General features: G+C 37.8%; 1 non-coding gene across 1 annotated transcript; it reads left to right on the plus strand.

Moving 5' to 3' along the window:
- Positions 1 to 14,750: 14,750 nt before the first annotated feature.
- LOC115947732 lies at positions 14,751 to 14,861 on the plus strand. Its single transcript, XR_004081582.1, has one exon. It is a non-coding gene; the product is annotated as a U5 spliceosomal RNA (small nuclear RNA).
- Positions 14,862 to 23,342: the final 8,481 nt, after the last annotated feature.

Below are 23,342 nucleotides of genomic sequence, written 5' to 3' on the forward strand. Positions count from 1 at the left end.
ATTAGTATACCAAGGGTTTTAGATAAAAATAAGAATCAAATCAAAATCAAGAAAACAGGCAGAATACCCATTGCTAATAATTTCTTTATCTATTCACTAGGTTATGGATGTTGTTTCTGTCATTTCAATTATACTATCTACATTTCATTTTCCTTCCCACTAAGGGTTATAGTTCCTTTCTAAAATTAATTTGCTGTCTATGGATAGTTTCATTTGGTAGGTTCAGTCAGGCTAATTTGACGTACTGAATCATGTTATTTAAGTAAAGAGGAAATGCTTAGATTACTTAGTTTCATCTCCTGTATCCTTTGGGTTATATATTTTTTCACAGGTGTTAAACTTACTGATTGTGTATGAATTAATTGTTCCATTGAATTAGACATTAAATAGTGAATCCATTTTTTTCAGTATGTTTATACACTGCTTATTCACATTTGCAGTCACAAATAAGGAAATAACTGTCAAATAGATTTTTGTTTAAGAAGACCCTTAGGATCTTGTATTCCTTGATTTTTCGTTTGATTTTTTCTCTTACTTTAAACTATTTCTCAGGAACTGGTGTGTATATGTGTGTGTTGTAACTAACTTTCATCTTTGTATATGTTTTTAAAATACAGCATTAGAACTTGACTGTTTTCCATACCATACTTAAAAATTGCCTTCCTCAATTTATTTACTACTCTCTATTTGTACAGTGAAAATTTCTTATGCTGTTTTTGTCCATTACTCATCTTGGAAGTTGATGTTCTCTTCTGTGGTCCATGAGATTTGTAAATCCATCTTAGACTCACTCCTTCCCTTCACTGTCTCCTCCAGCATGGCTGTCATATCTTTCCAGAAGTGAAAGTTTGAAACTGGCTACATTAAACATACATTTTGCTCAACAAATTATCAAAGGCTCTAATTTATCTGCAAGGCTGTTCTGAACTCATGGTGAATTATTAGACTTCCAGGGTGGTCTTTTCATTTTATCACTAAAAATAAGCATTATTTCATATTTACTCTGAATAAAGAGTAGAAATTGTTGAAGGTTTTTGAACCCTTGCCCATATTCCCTTGCCATTCTATCTGAGAACAGCATTTGAAATCTGAAATACAGCCCTATTTTTAATATCAGAACACAGGGTGCTTGTATGTCAGATGCCTGGTGCCGTTACCTCTAATAATCAAACCTTCAATTTTCTCAGATAATTAAACAGACTCATTTGACAAGATACATTTTCTAGGAAAGCATGTCAATTGCTTGCATTATATTTTTACTCTTTGTCTTATATTAATTGCAGATCTTTATATTCATTATTTTTTGAATTCTGGATGAGCTCTCTCATTACTTTCCCCAAGGCCGATGTCTAGCTAGCCTGCCCATAGTCATGTGGGTCAGCCAGCACACTCTGGCCCAGTGGTTTCAATGGCACACTTTATTTATTCATTTGTATTTTCTCTGGCATGCAGAGACCTAATTAAAATTGCTACCAAGGGGTCAGAGATGTCCTCTATCTACAATTACAGTAAAATGGGGTGGTAATTTTAAAATGTTTTCTCCTAGCAGAATCTCCTGAATTAGAGGTGAAAAAGTTTTGAGATTATCAATTTAAATGTAATACAAAAAATTATCACGCAGTGTTATGAAGAATGCAATAATCAGGTAGTGAACTAAGGGGAGCTATAACTCCTATTTTTAAAAAGAGAAATAAGGAAGATCTGGGTAACTGCAGGCTGATCTCTCCTTTATGCACAGCAAGATCTTAGAGTAAATCCTCCTGGAAACTATGCTAGGGCACGTGGAAAACAAAGAGGTGATTGGTGACAGCCAGCACGGCTCCACAAAGGACAAATCACAACTGACAAATCTGGTGGCATTCTAAAATGGAGTTGCAATGCTGGAGGATCAGGAAAAACAATTGATGTTGGTTACCTGGACTTGTGTCTCTCTGTTGGTGACATCCACAAAATTGAAAGCTGCATCAGGATTTATCTTTACTTGAAGCTTCTTCCTTTGCTCTCTCCAGCTGTGAAATGCAGAGGCACACTGAGTTTTACCTGATTAAATTTAGGCAGACAGGTCAGATGGTCACAGAAATGCAGGCTAAGGTGCCCTGTGGCATTTTGAAATCCAGTGCAATACACTTCTCAGTACACCACACTCAAGGAGCTTCTGGAACTGATGAAGTGAAGCTGGGTGAAAGTAATAACTAATTTATAAGCTTAGCAGAAATACTTCCATCTCAAGGGTTATGTCAGAACTCTCAGAGGGAGCAAATGAAAGAGGAAAAAACAAAATAAAAAGTGTGAATCACAAATTCAGATCTAGGAACAAAACCAGTCTCTTAAAACATTCTGGTTTTACTCTGGTCTGATACTAGCATGCTGAGCTGGTACAGAAAATAGATTATTTGAAAACCAAACAATGAGGTATCAGCCAAATGCTATCTTCATAGCATGGTAATTTGTGTAATGGCTCATAATCAGATTTTACGGTCCTGGCATTGCTTTTCTTCTAAATAACAAGCTGAGTAATCCTTAAAAAGTGGTAGAAATAAGCAGATTTGACCTAATTCCTGTGTTCCTATTGGAACAGTTACACAGGTTTTAATTATTTATTTAATTATTTATTATTATTGTTATTTTAATTATTTTTAATATCATGCATTCATCCAGTAAAGCAGACACTACTGATCTTGCTTACCCCTAATTTTAGCTAAATCATACCCAAATGTGTCTATCCTTTCCTTAATGACTTCCCCACCACCATCACCCCAACTAGACATGCGTCTCCAGCAGGAGCTGTTATTTGCTGTTGCTCAGGGCTCCCTTTCACCGTGGAACTTGAGGCACCACACACGGCCGAGGCACTCCTGGTGTGCTGCCATGGGGCTCTCCACAGACTGCAGCACAGGGGAAAAAGGGTGGCTACACCTCTTTGTAGGATAGATGAATAATGACAAAAACCTTGGGTTCAGTTTTGGATCTGTTGGAGTTATGTGGAAAGGAGAGAATCTCAAGAAGGAAGGAAAGATAAAAAAGAGAACATGGAGTGACAGTGCTACTGTTGACTCCCAAATCTCAAAAAAAATTTTGTACATTTGTTCAAAACTGAATGAAACAGAACACATAGTTTGGACCAAAACCATGACTGAAGTTATGAGTTGTTTTCTCTTGCTGATTCTTTGTTCTTTAGATTGTTTTCACTCTTTCTCCTCTGCTGTTGAAAATTTTGAGTCTTCCATAGACAGGTGACTTCTAAAGCTGTCTGAATGTATGTGATATGACATACCTGGAAAATTGATGTTTAGAGAATGTTTAATATTATTTTTCTGGCTGCTACAAGTGTAACTCTCAACTACTTTGTCCTGCTTATTTTAAAGTATGCTTGTTTGTACATATATATCCATAAGTTTTACTGTGTTTTAGACTTGCTGGATTCATAATTGCTGCGTATCTGAATCCCAGTACTGACAACAACATGATTAAAATTTAATACTTTACTATTAGTCAGCTATTCACTGTGTCCATTTTCAAAGTGATGAACTGTGTGAAATGAACAGACTTTTCCCTTTGGAATAAAGCCCTATTCCTTTTATTGGCTATTTATATCAGACTTCTATGCCTTTCACCATTTCCCTGTGGCCCTAAGTGCATTTCTTGGGAACTAGGTGTCACTCATATCCTTAAAAAATACTTCACCTAGGATTAACTGTGCTTGGGAACTGAACATAAAGTGTATAATTTCTGGGGTCACTTCCCTCAAGAAATGAAAAAATCTTCCTTTTTCCAGCTCTTTGGTTTTCAGACTGCCATTCTCATTCAGCGAGGTCACAGGATGCAAACTCCCTTGCTGAAAGCCTGGGTATCGATCATAGTTATGTCTCTGCAGATGCACCATTTTATTGCCTTGCTCTGACATTTCCCTCTGCCTGCTGAGCTGTGCTTTGTCGGCTTATTGGGTTAGGTATTGCCTTCAACAACAGCCATATTCTAGCCATGACACAGGAAATAATCCTTTGGTTTATGCAGTGCTCATGAAAACATCACACTTCAGTAAAATCTACATAAACTGGTGCAGATGAATCATGAATGGCTCTGGTCAGGTTGTGATACGATGAAATATATTCTGTGAAGTGCAAGTGCCATTGCACAAGGGTATTATTAATGCAAGTGGATGAAAATGGATATTTCTGAGGATGAGAAATGCTCTTTAAGGCAACTCTTGCTCTTACTACCCAGCAGCCACTACAACATGTTGCTGAGAAAGGAAGGGAATTGTGTCTATTTTCATCTCAGTAGTTTTTCCCAATTTCCTAAACCCTTCAACTAAATAAAGCTTAGATGTCATTCTGTAGCTAACATGATTTGACCAAATGCTTTTCTTGTTTTAGGGGAAGGTTGTTTTTCTTAAATTTCTCCCCCCCCCCCCCCCCAAAAAAAAAGGAAATTATTTATTTAAATTCAAACAGATTTTGATTAATGCAGACAGGCCAAAAATAATTGAAAAAAAAATTCAGCCTCCACATGTAGCTGTGGAAGAGTTTGCACAGGCAGATTCATTATTTCTTTGTCAGTTCAGGTCAATAAAAGCCAATTCTGATCAAGCAGTAGCAGTTCTCTGTGTTACAATGGTATTGTTAGGTAAATTATTGCTCATTTGCTTCTCTGAGGAGTCCACCCTAGGACTCACTTCTATGGAGGACTAGGCATGTGCAAGGAACTGAAGGAAAAAACCAACTCTTTAAAAAATAATAATTTCCCAAATAAAATGTGAAACAGCAAATCTTGAATATGTTCAAGTGAACATACTGCTCACAGCTCTGAGATAGTAGCTGATCTGAATCTTCAGATCATCTTGTGGTGAGACGAGAGGTAGATGCTGTTTTTTCTAATGGTGATCTACTGCTATTTGATGTTACATTTTTGATGTACAGGAAAATGACAGAGAAAGGTAAAGTAACAATAGTTTACCTCCTGCACAAAAGAAATTGTGAAGAGTGCTGAAAAATGGGTTTGTGGTAAGCCTAAGAAAGCGCACAGTAGTTTTAGGAATCTGTCGTGTCCTAAATATTAAAACAATTTAGAAGCAACAGTACAAACTGACAATTGAAGAAGATTCATCCACAACTTTCTATCCCTGCAACTTTCTAAAAAACATTTTAATAAAAGAAAGCAAAGCAAAAATTAAGAAATTACATAAAATCTTTTGTCTTAAAACACTGTTTTTTCAAGATTATCCTCTGTAAAATTTTACCATATATTCTTTATTTCTGACAATATGCTCACAGAGAAGTGTTTTAGTCTCTTAGTGCTTCCAGCCACATGAACAGGCAGATGACGCAACTGACAATATGAAGGATCCTACTGTGGTCTTTTTAGGGGGCACCTTGGGAAGTGCTGTGCTGTTTTGTTTCCTGTCTGAGACACTTGTGCGTTAGGAAAAGGAACATTTTCCCTGAGTGCCTGAAGACCTCACAGATGCAGGCTTCATGTGCCAGCAGTCTAGCTGAGCTGCTGGGAGAAACAGGCTAAACTAGATCAACAGGAATAGGTTGTTTTGTGGGGACTCAGGAGTCTGTCCACGTGGTCATTCGGGATGGATCAAAGCCCATGCAGATATTCTTCTCACCTTGGATTTAAGCCAAGCACCACACTCTGGAAGGGGAAAAGCTCAAGTCCTTGATTCTAGACTTGCCTTTTAGCTGTCTCACTGTGGGCTGTGAGCCAGCACTGGTGGGGCAGGTTGCTCTCCAGCTGGGTCCGCCAGCTTATGTCCTGTGCATAGCCCCAAGCCCAGGTGGGCATTTCAAATCAGAGCTGCAACAGGCTGGATACATGGAATGAGAATTCACTGGCACAAGAGCTTAGAAGGTTTGATCCTTCTCTGAAGTTACCCTTCAGTCACCTTGTGGGGCAGATACGACTTCAGGGTTAGAGAGGATCAACAAAAAAGACTGAGGATGTCATGGGTATATGGGTACACCAATTCAAATATTGCCTCTTACAGAAGACACAGAGAATTGAGCCTTACAGAAATTGTGCCTTGAAAATAATCAACATGGTATACAACAAAAACCCTACACTGTTCATGAGGGACAATCTTTTTACTGCTTTCTCAGCCTGACTGTTTTTACTCCGTACTGCTTTTTAGACCACTATACTGGAACTCATATTTCATTAGCATTGCTGAGATTTGCAAATCTCTGTTTAGTTATTTAGAACCTGACAAACCCTTTTAAATTTTTGACCTAGGAATCTGAAAAGCATATAAAGGAATAAAACCAGAACTGCATCTCACAAAATATTACTATGTTTCTGTAATTTTTAAACTGAGCATCCCAAAGGGAGTCTCTATAATAGCCTTCATGTAACAAGAAAAGAAAATAGCAACCATAAACCCCCTTACCTGTTAATGTATATTCTATTGATCTTGCAAATAAGTTAATCAGAGAAATACAAAGTGTTTAAAGTGATTTCTGGGTAAAGCACTGCACACCCTATTGCAGAATAAATGGTCCCTAAATAGGCATCTTTGAGAAGCAGCACAGAAAAATAACTCATTAGGAAAACTATTTTAAAATAGTTTGTTTCTTCATTGAGGGAATGGGGTATTATTGCCCTAGAATGATTTAATTCACCCTAATTATATTCTGTTTGATATCTGCAGCTGTCTTGGAAGCAGGCTTCTGCTATGTAAATCCAAGAAATGTTTCTCATTTCATTTGAAACCCCAAAGTACTCTAATTTTCAAAAGGAATTTTAAGCTGATCCCTACTTATGTTCATTGAATTTTTCAGAGGAATATCAAAAGAATAACTCAAATTTTTGAATCCTGTCACTTATATAGACATTCATCCTCAGTGCATCTCATAAATGTATATACATGGAATACAATATGTATTTGCACTACAGTGTTAGGAAGTTGTGTAGAGGCATGATTGTATGTATCCAAGAACATCTTTGTTTTGAAATGTTCATAGAACATATCAGTATAAATTGTGGGGTTCTTTTTCTTTTTTCTTTGAATTTCAGTTTACTTCAGAACAGATGTGAAGCTGTCTCTTCAGCAACTCTTTAACATAGTCATTAAACAGCACCATTTTGGTTGACATGGAAAAACCAAGAGAGGAAAAATTTCAGGAAAAAAAAAATGTTTTATATGCATCTTTCAATGTCTTTGGCAGTAGTTGTCCTTGTTACAGTGCCACACTGCATAATATAGATAATGACGATGCGCAGGAATTTTAATTAAATATTTATTCATGGATGGTCACCATAAATGGCAATCAGCAAACACTGGTATTTATTCTGGAATATTGCCATCAGTTCCAGGCAAGACAGGAAAGTGAACAAGGCGGAGTGAAAAATCACAAGGACCTGTAAAATGCATGAACATTCAGTAAGTGATGGCTTCTTCCTCCTCTCTATAAATTACACCTAATCAACACCTACAAATCATACACCTAATCAACAAAGCAGAGCAGTTTGCTTTCTTCTACTCTGAAGGAAAATGCTCACTTTATTAATCTTAGGAAGGGTTACAAATAGTTTGGAAACAAAACAGGGGAAGTCAAATGCTTTCTTTCCAATAAAAATACCTTTTCAAGATAGAATTCTAATCAGGGGTTAGAAATTTTAAAGTAAAAGCAGTTTTATACTTTGAAGGTAGAACATGAGCAGAATTTAGATAGTAATTCAAAAGAAAAATTCAGAAACTTCCATCCATAGGGGTGGGACTTCCATCCACTAAGGGTATTTTTCAGGTAAACTCCTTAGGAAACTGTAACTCTGCTTTGGTGCCGCACCATCTCAACAGGACTAGCTAACATGAGGAGTCTTGAAAGGGGCACTTGCTGCATTAATTCTACCATAGAGGCCAGTTCATTAGACACAGTTTTAGACTATCCAGTGCTTCCCAGGTTCCTACTTCTCTATTCCCAAATCTCCCACACGCTGTTATAACCCATATTCACCAAGGGGAAGCACCAGCAAAAATAGAAGGACTCCTCTTGTTCCTCTTTGAAAGAAATTAAGGACAAGGTTTGGTCAATGAATCCCAATCTGCCATGGATGTTCAAATCCCTCAGCCTCAAGTTCTTAAAAGGAATTCTTCCTTTACTCACAGTTTCTTATTTTATCTGTTTTATCTGCTCCATCCTGACATGCTAGTTGCAATGGTTCCCTTTACAAGTTTCCCAAGGCTCTTCATGTACTAAGCAGTGAATAAATGTTATTAGCCATCAAGTTAAAAATTAGGTTTAAATGGAGGTTCATGAAATTAAAAGTTCTTTTGTGGATGTAGCATTAGATATTAAAACCAAAGAAAGGCTGCAATGATGTTAAGATGGTCACCTGAGTATACTGAAATTATCTTTTGGAGACTGGAAACTTCCATTCACAAAGGAAGATATCAGAAATTATTAAAAATTGCTCATCATCTAAAAATAAATGCTATATTGGGAAAACTGATTAAAGCTGGAGTATCTTAACTTTTAAACAATTTTAATAAAAGAAACCTCATACATTTTAAACACATGCAAGATTATTCTTCAGGGACTGTTTCAAAACTACTTTTAGGGAATGATCTGTAAAAACTATAACTCAGAACTTTGCCAAAATGTTGTAATGTACAAAAATCTCAGGATTCAGAATTAAAATAATTTTCTGACAGATTTTCAATAATTTCCCTCTCTCTTAAATAAATGAGCAGATCATGAGTAAATGTGAGTATACAAAAACACCTTTATTTTCAACTGTAGGTAAAACTGATAAAAGAATGTGGGAAAATACAAGGACTCAAAAATCTGTGGAAAAAAATGGCATTCAACAGATGCAGTTTATTATTTTCCTAGATTATTCCACTTCATGGAATGTGAGACATAGCAAATGCTGGAACTGCAGAGATGTATGTGACCATAGAAATTTTGTGCGAACATATGAAAAAGCTTTGATATAATACCAGTATAATAAGGTCTTCAGGTGCGAGTTTGAACACCAGCAGCTAAAGATGTTCACCTTATGTCTAAATCAGTGTTAGAATAATAAACAAATTATAAAGATTTTACTTGCTAAAAAACAATTTCTACAGCAAATTATAAGCATACCAGAGAAAATTTTAAAAGTTTCAATTGAAGCCTTTCACTTTTAAGTCACAATTTTGATTGTTTATGGTGATGGCTTTCTCCAGCTTTCAGAGATCTCCTCTTTTCTTAAACACTTTTTCAAAATTATAGAAATTGGCCATGAAAGGATGCCATCTATCTCTTTCAGCACCTTAGTTGTCTTCCATGGGGTGCCATAGACTACACATTTAGTGTATATGTCAATTTTTTCAAAGTAGTACCAAATAGATCCTTATTTACAGCTAGTGGTTCTTCTCCTGGGCTCCTTTTTCTCTAAGCACAGGGCCTAGGTGAAGACTGAAATAAAGAAGGAATTAAGCATCTCAGCCTTATACAAAATCTGAGGATGTGTCAGGAAGGGGCTGAGTACTGGTACTGTCTACCCTGGAGAAGAAAAGCTTCCAGGGATCTTAGGGATCTTATCACTGTGTGTAAGTAGCTGGTGGGGTGGAGGGAATAAATAAAACAGGGTAATTTTCTCCTTCATGCTATCCAGAGGTGGGACAAGAGACAAATCAAAATATAAAAAAATTCATTTAAGCTGTTTTACTGTGAGGATGGTTGAACCTTGGAACAGATTGTCCCAAAATCATGTTTCCTTGGCGATGCTCAAAACCTGACTGGATGTGGCTCCCCTGCTCTAGCTGGTCCTGCCTGTAACTCCATGTGTTTTACCCGACGCTTTATGTGAGAGCCCCTTCAAATCTCAACCAGTCTGGAATTGTGTGGTTCTGTGACAGATACTGCTTAGTAAATTCACATTCCTAGACATAATTACTAGAGTTTGCAATAAAAACAACGTTCATGCATTTTTTACACTCATTTTTAATTTTTATAGATTTATATTATGTAAAAAATAGATGTAGTTATTTATCTATAGCTATAAGGGAATAAGTAGACTGGAATGGCCACGTGCTTAAGCTTATGTAACAGAAAGGTGGACCATGGCATATGGACACTACCAGCATCTCCTTTAGTGAAAGGAAACACAAGACTTCTGCATAGAACCTAATTTAAAACATTTCTTACTCTGCTTCTCTCCAAGACCCTTCATCTGTGCACTTGTTCATGACAGCAGCATCCCACCACCTGATGTAAGGCAGGCGGGGATTTTTATTCAGCAGATATGTAAATTTTATGTTGATGAAGATTTTTACAGTGCATGTCTGGAGATGTCTGGCTTGTACTTTTCAAATTCCCATTGCAGACAGAGTCTTGCTGAGCAGAGTAGTCTGCTTTAATCTTGGGCTCAGCAATTTGCCAAGGATTACATGATTTAGACTGCATTCATAAGTAAATCAGGACCTGATGAGACCCTTTCCCTGTATGTCACTTAGAAGGAGGAGGCAAAAGAGATCTAATGTCATATAAAGCTAAGTCCATCTATTTGGAAAGCTACAGGCAAAATTTTTTACTATCTTTTGAAAAATATCCAGTGACACTGGTAGAGAGAGTAAACAAGGTCTGCAGAACACAGAGGTATGAGAAGAAAGCCAGTGAGGAAGATGCAGAGATATCTGAAACATATTATTATTAAGATGTTTGTTGAAACAGTGGGAAATAAAGATGAAAATATATTAAAAAAATTTTACTGTGCAGTTTCAATAGGATTAAAGAAATTAATTACATGGCATTCTTTGAAATTATTCAGAAAGATAAGCAGCAGTAGGCTTGGTGAAAACCATGGATTTGGGTTTACACAAAAACTCCACAAAGCAAACCAATTTGCAACAAATGTGTCACAACAGGGGCAAACTGATGCTGGAAAAATTAACTTTTATTTGAAAAACTAAATCATACAAACAGGTGCACACAATCTGTAGTATTAAAGTCATTGTAGCATCTCTCTGCAGGACTTTTCTTCATGATTCATCAACCTTTCATAGATGTATATACAAGTGATATAAAGCACAATTGTTGGAAAAGATGGTAAGAAAATTTGTCAGAAATTAAAAACTTTAAGTTGTGAGACATAGGAGATTTAAAGAATAGACTTACTGACAGAATTCAAGCTTTGCAGAGTAGTGGGCAGCTGAGAAGTTTTACCCTGTATGGAATGGGCATTAGCAACCAATGACACTTGGCTGTGTTGTTAGCTGACTTTCTTGGCATCCTATAATGCCAGGATTGTCAAGCAAACTGCTTCTGGCAAGAGGTTTTTTTGAGTAGTATCATGGATATTTATATGACAAACTTTATGGTCCTGTCATCACTGTTGTTTCAGCCACTTGCTAGGGCAGTTGAAGTTCTGTGAGAACATTATGTGCTGAAGAATAAATTTTTCTGTACATGTCAACATTTATTTCAGTGAATAGCAGGATTAATCTGCAGCACAAACCAATCTGTTCTGGAAATATAAGATAATATATACTCAGTAGTAAATGTGAAAGTAAGATACCAGTTCCAGACCAACTCTGTGTACTCAGCTCTTCTCTAGGATTTTTGTAGTTTCCTATACCTAAAAAGCAGTTTTGACTACTAGAAATTCTATGTGTTCCTGAAATATTTGGTTTTTGTTTCAGCCAGCTTTTGTCTTCTTTCTCAAACTATTCACCCATTTTCTTTGCTGGGGGACAGACTCTTTGCGTAGTAGCCTGGTAAGTGTCTTAGGAGTTTTTGGCTTGTGCACAATATCACACAGAAAATTGGTCAATAGATTACTATGTAATTTGGTATGTGGTTCCAAATCTGTGGTAAAAAACCGTATTAAGTCATACAAGTCAAACAAGACTTTTGCAAGGAGCAAGAAAACCATCATGTCTGAGTGCCATTTAGATGACTTGCTGGAATCAGTAGTTTCTCAATGCAGTGCTTTAATAGCATATTAGCTAGTGATAAACCTGACACAACTGGAAGTGTTCATCCGAAATATACCATGTGAGACTGTTACGTCTGTCTACACAGCTGATCCTGTCTTTGGTGTTTCTTAATAGTCTTGCTTTGTACCTCACTTTTGAAATGTCAGTTTTCATTTCTAGATATTTCTCCCAAAGTGCTCAGGGTTCTATACCACCCTAACTCTCATTGGCCAGATATCTAAAACTAGATATTCTATAAACCCTAGAGGCCATACAGAATATGTCGATTTGCTGGCTCTCATTTCAAAACTATTTGTTTTGTCTCTGGGTCTAAGGGAGGATCAGGAGAAATGGAAGCTTTACAGTTCCACTGAGTCTTTTCTGGAGGCATTCAAGGCCAGGTTGGATCAGGTTCTGGGTAACCTGATAAATGGAACAAGATAATGTTTATGGTCTCTTCCAATGCTTACCATTCTACAATTCTATGATTTCTATTTTCTCTGATAAGTAGCTACGACAGTATTTCCTTTGTCTTCCAATTTGTATTTCATCAGTCTAATGGGACATAGGAGCTGAAGTACCATTTTGAATGAAGACAACACAAGTGTGATTATTAAAGTACTTCAAATAATATTTCTAAAGTATCTTTTCAGGCATATAAACTTTCTTGTATATAGATAGAAATGGTGCTTTTGCCAACAAATATATTAGGAAGATGTCTTTTCCCAATATATAGATGTTCTTTGATACACTGCAGTCTTTCAAGAAGAAAAAAATTCAGGAAATTTGTGACTCATAAGAGTACGAGGGAAGAGACACAATTTGCAGTAAACCCTGTATGGTTAACTGTAGAAAGAAATCAGAAAATGAAATGCAGATAACACAGAAAAACAGTGTTAATGGAGGCAACTTTCATAACTGGTATTGAAATAACAACAAAAATTATTCAACTACGAATTAACAGAAACAAAAGCTGCAGTTTAAGGCAGACAATGATGCTGAATGATGCACAATTTACCTGAATCTAAGCACAGCTGGATTTGTTAATGTAATAAATGTTGAGTTGAGTTATTTTTATAATGTGAACTCACCTAGGTAACATTTGCATGCACATTTGATCACATACATGTTTTCCAATGCAAAGACTGAAGACAAAAGAAGGAATATAAAAAGCAAAAAAACCCATAATTATTTTCCAAAATTCACCCCTCATGTAGAACAAAAGTCTGACTAAATATAGTCCACAGCTATATTAAAACAAACTAAGCAAAGACTGAAGAAAAGATTTCTTTCCTTCTTCCAGAAATACATTTATGTTGCTTTTTTATTCAGATTTCCATTTAAAGAAATACCATTTTAATTGGCATAATCTTTTGAAGCAGAACATTTGCCACTTTTTAAACAATAACCAGAGAACAGACATAGCATGTGTAAATGTGTGCCACTTATTTTTCCTCACCTAGCACCTAGTTTATTATATAGAGTACAGAAGCAAATGCAATTATGCAAAGGACAAAATAGATTTTGTTGAAGGTACATATATTGCACTAATTTGCACCTGAGTATAGTTCATTAATTCCACTGCATTTTTTATCATCTCCTGCTTAATTTCTCTTTTTTTTCCTTTTTTTTTTCTCTCTTGGTAATATAAATTCATTCTCTAGACAGAGCTGAGAAGCTAAAAAGATTTAGGTCATGATTAAATGCTCCAGTACCAATGACTATCAGTAGACATAAACCTATGAAAAAGATTCAGTTCCTCAGTTAATTATGAAGATACCTGACTCCACTGCCTTTTTTCATTCATTTTCAAGACATTTGGTCAAAATAGCACCTTTCCATAGTTTCTACATCTAGGAAGTGTAAATGGACACAGACACTTCTATCTTAAATTGACAGTAGGCAGAGCATACTAGCCACTGTGAAGAAAATGAACTCTACCCCAGCCAAAACCAGCACAATTGGATGCCAAATGATGGCCTTACAGTAAAAGTATTTTCTTTATGTAATCAAGAATGAGGTGTTTGTCTACAAGGCATTTGTCAGTAAGTTGAAACAAGCTGAATTAAACAGAATGCTCACAGCTTAATCATGGACTGATAAAATGTCTGTCTTAACCTCTCTCACTGATAAGGACAAATCAAATGACATTTATTCAGTTGTTGCTGAATCCAATTTCCTCAGTGAATTAAAAAGAGCTTAGTAAAAAAAATAGAAATATATATATATATATATAAAAGCATAATTCTTTAGAATGGTGTAGACTATTAAGATGGGAATCAGAAGCAGACATGATAAACAATAAAACTGGCAAATCACATATTTAAACACATAGAAACTTCTAGGTACATAAATAATCCTTGCATATGGGCCAACGCATGCGTAGTAGATTGCATCTTAATACTAGGTTACTTTTAAATTCTAGAATCACAAAAAAAATTGCAAGAAAGAGGTGCTTAAAACATGACCATATAATGCTGACTCTAAAAGTGGAAGAAGCAGATATGGCAGCTACCCACTGCTAGAAAAAATAGAGGTATTTTCCACCCTGACTGATAACCCCTCTTCAGTCTGAAGGGAATGTTTTCCTTCAAATTTCCCTTCTTCCAGATTCCCCAAGTGGCTGAATCTGGGCCAGAGGATTCATGATAAAAAAAAGAGGTATGTGAAAAGATGACTCCCAAGCTTCATGTGTAGGGTGATGACAACTCTTCGTTCACTTTCTTAATCTATATCTACATTTGTTTCTACATTTTTATAGATACAGATGCTATAAAAATATAATGCTATTGTAAACTCACAGTCCTCATGTCGTGGCTTCAACAGGAAATACTTACCTTAATTAATACTCTGGTTTCTCTTCAGATTGTATAAATCTTTTGCCTTTTACTAAAGATTTCCATGGAGACGAACAGACACAAGTGTCAAGAATTATTTTTTTTTCTCATTAGCAACACAGGTTTAGGGCAGGGCTCTCCTCTGGTGAGGGGAGGGGTGATTAAAAGCAGCCTCCAGGGAGCACGGGTGTCACTGTAGGACACGAAAGAACACAAGCACAGCACTGTTCTCAAGGTGAAGGAAAAAAGGCAGTTTATTTTCTGACTAACATTTATAATTTTGCAAAAGTGCCAGCGGATTGGAGGGTGACAGTGACACCTCTCCAATCACACTGGACAAACCAACAGTTCATCAACTCTCTCCTCTTCCAAAAAGGAAGACAAAACAATGGGTTATTTACAGAAAGTCTGTGAGAAAGTTCACCACAAGAATGTCAACATCAGAAGGCTTAGAAAATCTTAAAAACCAGGGTGACACACGGTGACCCAGAGCGGGGCAAACAGGAGTGAGTCAGGAGGGGCAAACAGGGGCGTGGCACATCTTTGAGGGCGTGGCACAGCTCTGAGGGCGTGGCACAGCTCTGAGGGTGGGGCACATCTCTGAGGGCGTGGCACAGCTCTGAGGGTAGGGCACAGCTCTGAGGGTGGGGCACAGCTCTGAGGGTGGGGCACAGCTCTGAGGGCGTGGCACGTCTCTGAGGGTGTGGCACATCTCTGAGGGTGTGGCACAGCTCTGAGGGTCGGGCACAGCTCTGAGGGTGTGGCACAGCTCTGAGGGTGGGGCACAGCAGTTTGCACAGCTGTTCGCACAGGCAGGGTAAACAGGCAGGTTTGCAGGTTTCCTCCTGCTAGTGGGATTTTTAGTTGTTTGTTGTGTTTCTGTTGGTTGTTTTTACAGGTTTTTTTGTTAGTAATGATTTTTACAGGGTCAAAAACTGTGGTTAATACAGTGTATGTAACCAAATAGAACCCTCCAAAAAGGAGGTGTCTATCCAGACCCATTCCTGTGCGGAGTGTTCGAATTTATCAGTGGTACCAGGGGGCGTTGCAGAAGAAGCCTGCCTCTGGTGTGAGCAGGTGAATGACTCCCTTTCACCGGTGGCCAAGCATTGGGAGGAAGTTGATAGACTAAGGACTTTTGCCTTGAAAGGCTGCATTTCCCCATTCCACAGGGGAAAGCTGCAAACAGATACAAATGCTGTCAGTACAAGTCTCCTGCAGCAGCTTCTTCTCAGTCTCAACTAGAAATATGGCATGGCCTGCCTGAGTCCTGCACCTCACAGGTATTTCCTGATGGGTAAGGGTATCAGCTAAACACTTAAGAAATCTAGCATTAAGGGAGTGCTTCATGTCATCTTTGAGTGAATGGTGGAGTTGAGAAAGGTGATCTGTGGATGCCAGTCAAGCAGTTCCAGTAATTGGGAGTCACAGCCACCTTCTGGAGGGGAGCTTGTGAGACAAAAAAGCAGCTCCAGGAAAATGGGAAGGGCTGGTGTGGAGGGCTTCTGCAGTGGCAGATGGGAGCAATGGAACACCAGAGGATCAAGCAACCTATAGTTGGACAATCAATACTCATATTAAAGAGGGTGTAAGGAGACTGCTAGGTTCAGAGAAACGCAGCTCTACTAATTGCTTCTTTCCATGGGTGGTCAGCCAGAATTTGAGTATAAAAGATCCCTGGTAGTTGCAAAGTAAGTACTAACAACAAAACTGCTTTTGAATTTCTCATTTTCCCAGCAAAATGTCAGGTTTTTTATGAACTCTCTTCCTGCTGGCATCCTTTGGCCCCACTCCTTACAGTAGCAGCATGTCCTGCTCTACCAGACTGCATCTTTAGGGGCTCCCCTTTCTCTTCTCAGTCAGTGCTATCTTTTCTGGTTACACTGTGTTTATGGCCAGAATCAATAATATAGGTAATATAGGTATAGATATAATTTATACCCACCAGGACCAGTTTTGGTCTCCCACAGGAGCCTGAGTGATCATTTTGTAAACTCATCTCTCAGGTTTGTGTACTCACTCTGCCACTTCACAACAGCCAGAGTCATGAGACAACCTATACTTCTTGAAACGTGTATCGCAGCTGTCTTGGCTTTGTCAATAAAAAATTGATTCTGCAGATGGGTCTTATTGATATTGTAGGAAGTTTAGCTACATTATTTTTCTCCTCACTTTCCTGCTTGAATTCAGTTCTAAAATACCTATGTAATATCTCCTGCTATATGAAAATATATATTTAGCCTGATTCCAGCTATATTTGTTTTGGATTTATAGTTGTTAACTGTCTTCTGTTAAATAAGTGCTGATTTACATTACCTTGAGTCCAACTTCACCAGCCATTATCCCAGGCTTCAAAAATATCCTCTAAAATCTCTCTCAGGTATTGCAAAGTTAACCCACAGCAGCAGACAGGTTAGACAACCTGACTCGTGTTAACAACCAATTTTTTCCCCATCTATTTAATAGCTCATGAAGTTTAAAAGCCAGGTTCCTCAATTACTTTTTGCATTTCAGCCAATTCATTCTGGTAACGTCTCCCTGTAAAAATGAGATAACATGCTGTAAAGATAAAAGTGTACCAATGTGCACTTTACTGAATGTCTCCATTATGGGGGTTCTGCATGTCGGAGCTGCTGTGCTAGTAGAAGATGACTTGAAATAAGCCCTTTAATTGATCTGCACATCAAATGCTCTGAAAAATGTAAAAGAGGGGCTTAGACTGTCAGTAGTTTGGTTAGCTCACAGTCTAATTTCTTTAATGTGCATTATGATAACAATGGCTAAAATTCATCTGCCGTCATGTGTCAATACATTTCAACAACCATTAACAGCTGATTGTTGGAAAGTTTTCTTGTATTTCTTTCTTGAACATAGAATCACTAAAGCAGTGTCAGAGTATTTTAGCATTGCATCTCCTAGGTCATTTGTAGTGCCCATTTTTGTATGAAACATGCCTTTTCACCATCTCTGGCTGTCACAGAAGTTCACAGTGTTTATAGAGAGGAAAAACGTTGGGAAACTGTTCCAGTGTGCTGCAGGCTTTCTGAGAACAGATGTCAGCTAGACATAAAAAAACCCCTTGGCTCAACTGAGTTTACCTTATAGACATCCTTGGGCTATTAAAAAAACAACCTTGACTTCTGTTACCCATCACATAGAATTAGTGTGCTGTTGACTTTATGCTTGATCTAACACCACTGAACTTAGTAGTCTTATACCAGGGATGAATTCAGCCCTTGGTCTTTAAAGCAATCTTTCCCCTTGTGTGTAACAAAAACACCATATGGTGAGTCCTTGGCTTGGTATCCATAGCTCAGCTTGCTATCACTCCTTTGTGATGCTGTTGCTGGAAAAGGTTAGAGCCTGCAGATCTGGTTCAGTCAATTCAAAATCTGCAGCAACAGAGGGTGAAAAAGGAGTTAACAGGGAGCTTCAACCATACAAGTCCTCCTGCTCATACTGTGGGGGCTTTACAGGCCCTCATACAGATTGAATTGCTCACTGTTTATGGAGTCATGGACTTGAGATGCACATAGAATCAGAACAGCAATCCTCTCCCTAAACATTCAATTATTCCTGTAGTTCAGTCAGTGAGACATTCCTCCTCCTAACTACTTGGAAAAGCAGCAGTGCCTGGATAAGCTCCCCTTCACACCATCTCAAAGGAAGATCTTTGCCATAGAATATGTTCACCAGTAGTACAGCAAGGAGCCCTGAGAAGCAGCTTTGCCATAGTGCACCATGTATTCACAAACAATCCAAGGATCTTCACTCAAAAATTCTCCTCCCCATGTTGAAACTGTAAGCCAGGAAACTACAATTACCTCAATAGATCTGCTGAATTCAGTTGTCCAAACTGCTTTTCCCCTATACTGTTAAAAACCTGTGATTGCATGTTGCAAACTAGGTGAAAGTGCAATTTGACTATGCCAGTTTCTTCAAACCCTCTTCAGTGGTTTCCTCCCTAAAGCCATATTATGGTATCCCTGTGTCATGAACTGCAGAGCTGCCCCTCTGCCTTTTGCCACCTGCCTTTTAGCAGGATTAGCTCCTGTTTGGTCTGTTTTTTTGCCAACTTCCTGTTTGTCTCAAGCATGTCTCCAGTTTCTCTGCTGAGCTGTGTGTGGAAAATAGCTTGCAGATAAAATATGTCAGTTTGATGCTTTCAGCTCTCTCCCTGAAGCTGTTCAAACACATTCAAGACTTCCGCTGTTGGATATCAAAATACTAAATTAAGATTTTTTTTCTTATTTCTAGATGGGTTTGTACGTAAAGAAGAATTCAAACATCCTTATACATAAAGAATTATATTGCCTTATCCAAAGTTTTAGGAAGTGTTGAGCTTCTTTTGCAAATAAATTAATTAGTCTTTCACTTGAAAATCAATCCTTTAGGGAATTTTCATGCTGTTTCCAATCATGCACTTGTCTCAGCTAAGCTTAGAAACAGAGAGACAGCTCTTCAAACTTCCTGTATCATTAAAATTCACAGAGCATTTATGGAAGAAGAACCATTAAAAGATTTATTTCAATGTTACTGGTGGGGGTGTTTTCTCTGTTTTTAATAATTGATGGTTCTTTTTCCTGCAGAACGAGTTTGTACACTTGCAGTATGGCACAGAGGAAAATTCACAAATCATAGATGATCTTGAGAGGTACTACCTCTTGTGAGACCCTCCTCATTTGAGGGGGAAGAGACAAACTTTTCTGAAGAGCAATTCTAGAATAAAAGCCATTTATATGCCATTTTAAGACATATAAATCTTCTCCCAAAGGAGCTGTCTCTGTCAGCTGATGGCAGGCCTGGAGGTTAAAATCTCCAGTACTAAAGTTAGCCTTTGTGGACACCCTTTCCCATTGCAAGGCTTTTTACTGAACAATCGCCTACTTTCTATTTCACAGATTTCTGCCTCATTGGATGCACTGAAGGGAAGAACAGGCTGTGTCAGTACTTATTTATTTTTCCTGCCAGCCTCTCTGTCAACCTGTGGTCTTTTGCTTTATTTACTGCCAACTGTTCAGACCCTACTACGAGTGCAGAAAACATATAATTTTCCAATCCAACTGTGAGATGAGAGGGTAGGATTGTTCTCCTTTTACTAATCAGGACATAAAGGGCAATGAAATTACAGACATAAAAGAAAACTATAAATGCCATGAGACACATGAGCAGGGTTTGAATGTGCAGAGTAGAGCTCCTGTGGCTGGGGCAGTAGCTGATAAACATTACAGAGTCTTCATGCTCTGTATGAACCAGTGCCAGTGTAGGATGAGATCCACAACTTAGCAGAGGATTTTCCAGCTTTGATGGCTGCTGTGTCTCTGGCATGTATGGGTCCATTTCTGCACTTGGAGAGATGCTTTGCCCTCCCCTAGGCCTGCATCTCCCCGTCCCTTTAGCTTGTTCCTACCCAGTCCTCTTATGAACTTCTTAGAGGCTCTCTCTCTATAACCCTGAATGCCATACCCTCATCTGCAGATCTTTATTCAACTCTTTGCATCCTTTATTCATCTCTTTGCATGTGTTCACTATTTTCAGCCTTGCTGTCCTAATTTCACTGTGTGTTTCCCTCTCCCAGCACACTTCTCACTCATCTAGGTCTTTTGTCTTGAAAGGCTGCATTTCCCCATTTCAGAGGCTGCCGTGCTTTCTCCTGGGCTCCAGCAACAGCCACGCTTAGGGCAGTGGAACGGGCATTTTCATAGACCCATTGCTCATAGCAGTCATAAGTAATCATTTCAATAAGTAAAAAATTCTATTTCAGAGTCACTTTGCACGTTCTTCAGAAGGAGGAGCACTGAAAAACAGTAAGGATTTTTTTGCAGGCTAGTAAGTTGACCATTCTTTAGTAGGCATTCTTTGAAACAGCCGCTTTCCTTAGTCAAAGCAGGAATATATTGGAAGGCCTTATTCCACAGAGTCTTGGTCTCAATGGAACATAGACCAATTACTAGTCCTTGCTGATAGTGTTGGAAACTTTTTTAAAGAAACTTTCTAAAAGAAATTCTGTCTGAAGTGCATTTGCTGACATGGAAAATTTTAGCAGCAACAGCTGAAATTTGACAAACTGGTAGATAATTGAATGCAGGATCTTATACAGAAAGTGTTAGATGGCAGCCGTTTTTATGCTCATATTCCTACTCAGCTCCATTTATAATGTGCCACTTTTCAATTGCTACAGTAATGGATGAGAAAAATATTATTCAACTTTTTATCACTTTCTTGCAATTATAAATGGAATAATTACATTAAGTGTATCAAATTTTTCACATAAAATGTGTTGGTGGTTTCAGGATATTCTTATTTAGCTTTTAATGACAAAATGCTTAACACTATTTTGGACTGAAATCAATAGTCCAATCAATACATAGTCATGATCATTTTTTAAGTTATTATGAATATATTTTATTTTTGGTAGTCAAGTTCTATGCTTTTTCTACTTTTTGTATTGTTTGATTTTACACATACTAATGTGTAAACACTGTTGCAGAAAAAATGTGTTAGCAGGAAAAACAGGTTATTCTTTTTAAGGTAATTATTTTGTTGAATCAACATAAACTGCCTGCTCTTTCTCTAGACTGCTGCAACTCATAGGAAGATTATGAGTCACCAAGCAGCAGACCCCTGTAAATGGAATAGGAAATTAGATTTGTAAGAGCTTTTCCATTTAGGCATGGAAGCTGTTCTAAAATCATAAGCATTGTTTGAATCTTCATGAAACTGTTGTAATGTAATTACAGCTAATAAAGAAAGTTCAAAGGGCTATTTGGGTAGAGCAGATGAAATAGTCAGACATAAACCCCACCTTTATCAGAGGAAGTATCTGGTTAGCTGGAAGGGCTTGTATCCCTATTTAATTTCTTTTCTGTGACACAAGAAGACAATGTTTACCCTTAACCAATACAGAATGGACAATCTTGAAGAAGCCCTGAGGTATTTTGTTTCAATACCCTTACTTTAATAAATGCAAACTGGCACTCTCCAGTAACTGTGCGTACACAAAAACGCAGTCTGGGGCTTTTCCTCTGACTGCAGAAACTACGGAGTAATCAACCGAACACTCCACAGAGATCCTACCCATCTGCCATATGACACAATTTAATACACTGCATTTTTTGTAATCCCCAGACAAAATTGCACATCTGTTAGCTGCATTAGCCACCTGGGCTTGTAATAATATTTCTGAAGTATTTTAAAATAAATGTGCTTCAAAAAAGTTGGTGCATTTCTCTGAAATTGTCTATCAGAAAAATGCATTCTCAAAGTCCAAGTTTGCAGTGATTAAAACTCCATTTTTTTCACCTTCAGCTTCTCTCAAGCAAAAGATAACTCCTGGGAATCATGAGCATTGATATTTATAAACTACAGGAAATGGGTCTAGACAGTACCTGTTTCTCCTCCTATGGTAATATCTCCAGGTTTCCAACTACGTAGGCAAAAAAACCAACTAAACCCCCTCCCCCCCCAGCGTGCAACGTTAACACCCCCCCCCCCCCCCCCCCCCCCCCAAAAAAAGCTTACTTGCATCATATTTATCAGCCCTTGAAATGAACTACAAGTTTAGCAGTGCTTACAGTTTTACAGTTGCAGAGTAGTGCTTACTCGTGATGGGAGCGTGGGGTAGTTTGTCTTGCACAAGCTACTGACTTTTCATTTCTTTATTTTGTGGCAGGTACTCAGCACACTACAGCTGTATTTGCTTTCTGTGAAGCAGGGCTCTAGGTCTGTCCTTGTCAATGGTCAAAAATAGCTGAGAAGGCAGATGTTTCTTTAATGGGAAAGCAGAAAATAGGGTTGGGACTATAACTTGTCCTACTGACATTATCAGACAATTACCTACGATTCCTGAACTCATGCGAATATTCTGCCTTTGGGATGCTCAGTAACACTGATGGAAAGACACATGATGTAGTATTTATGAACAGCAATACTGAAAACGTGTCTGTTACAGCAGAGCATCCAATGGCTTTTGTATTTCTGATACAGAGATTAGTACATACATGTTTTATTGAGAAATAGTATTTTGTTTCTGAGACATCAGCATAGTGCAGGGTCACTTTATTCTTTTTTTCAATTCACTGAATGTGAAGAAACAATTAGGAGTTTTAACTCGATATCATTGAAATATCATTTTCTTAGGTAGTGTTCTTCAGAAGTTAAATTTTATCTTTATTATATGCTTTACACAGTTTCCACAAGGGGTAAATGATTATTAATAGCAGATCTTGCACATTTAATGAGCACCTGCTATGCAGTGTGGGCCGGTGGTTTTGATGAAGCATTACAAAACACTTACTATAATTAGTACAGTTAGGCCTTTCAAAAAGCTGCCCTGTCTGTAGAAAATCAGATTCTGAAACTTACTTTGTGGTGGTTGTACTACGTGCTGATTTAAACAAGTTTCTGGCTGTTTGGGCAATATTTATTAAATTGTCAGCTTTTCTGGAGAAGTGCTTAGCAGTAGTGGTTAAAACCAGGCAGAAATGTCCCTATTTGATTAGGCCAATTGCCCATTTATACATCTCTCCTATCTTTGACAATGACTTGTATGAAATTATTCAAGGGGAAATGCAAGAGAGTGTCCCCTATAGAAGTACAAA

This window comes from Geospiza fortis, unplaced genomic scaffold, assembly GCF_000277835.1.
Source record: "Geospiza fortis unplaced genomic scaffold, GeoFor_1.0 scaffold40, whole genome shotgun sequence".
Taxonomy (NCBI): domain Eukaryota; kingdom Metazoa; phylum Chordata; class Aves; order Passeriformes; family Thraupidae; genus Geospiza; species Geospiza fortis.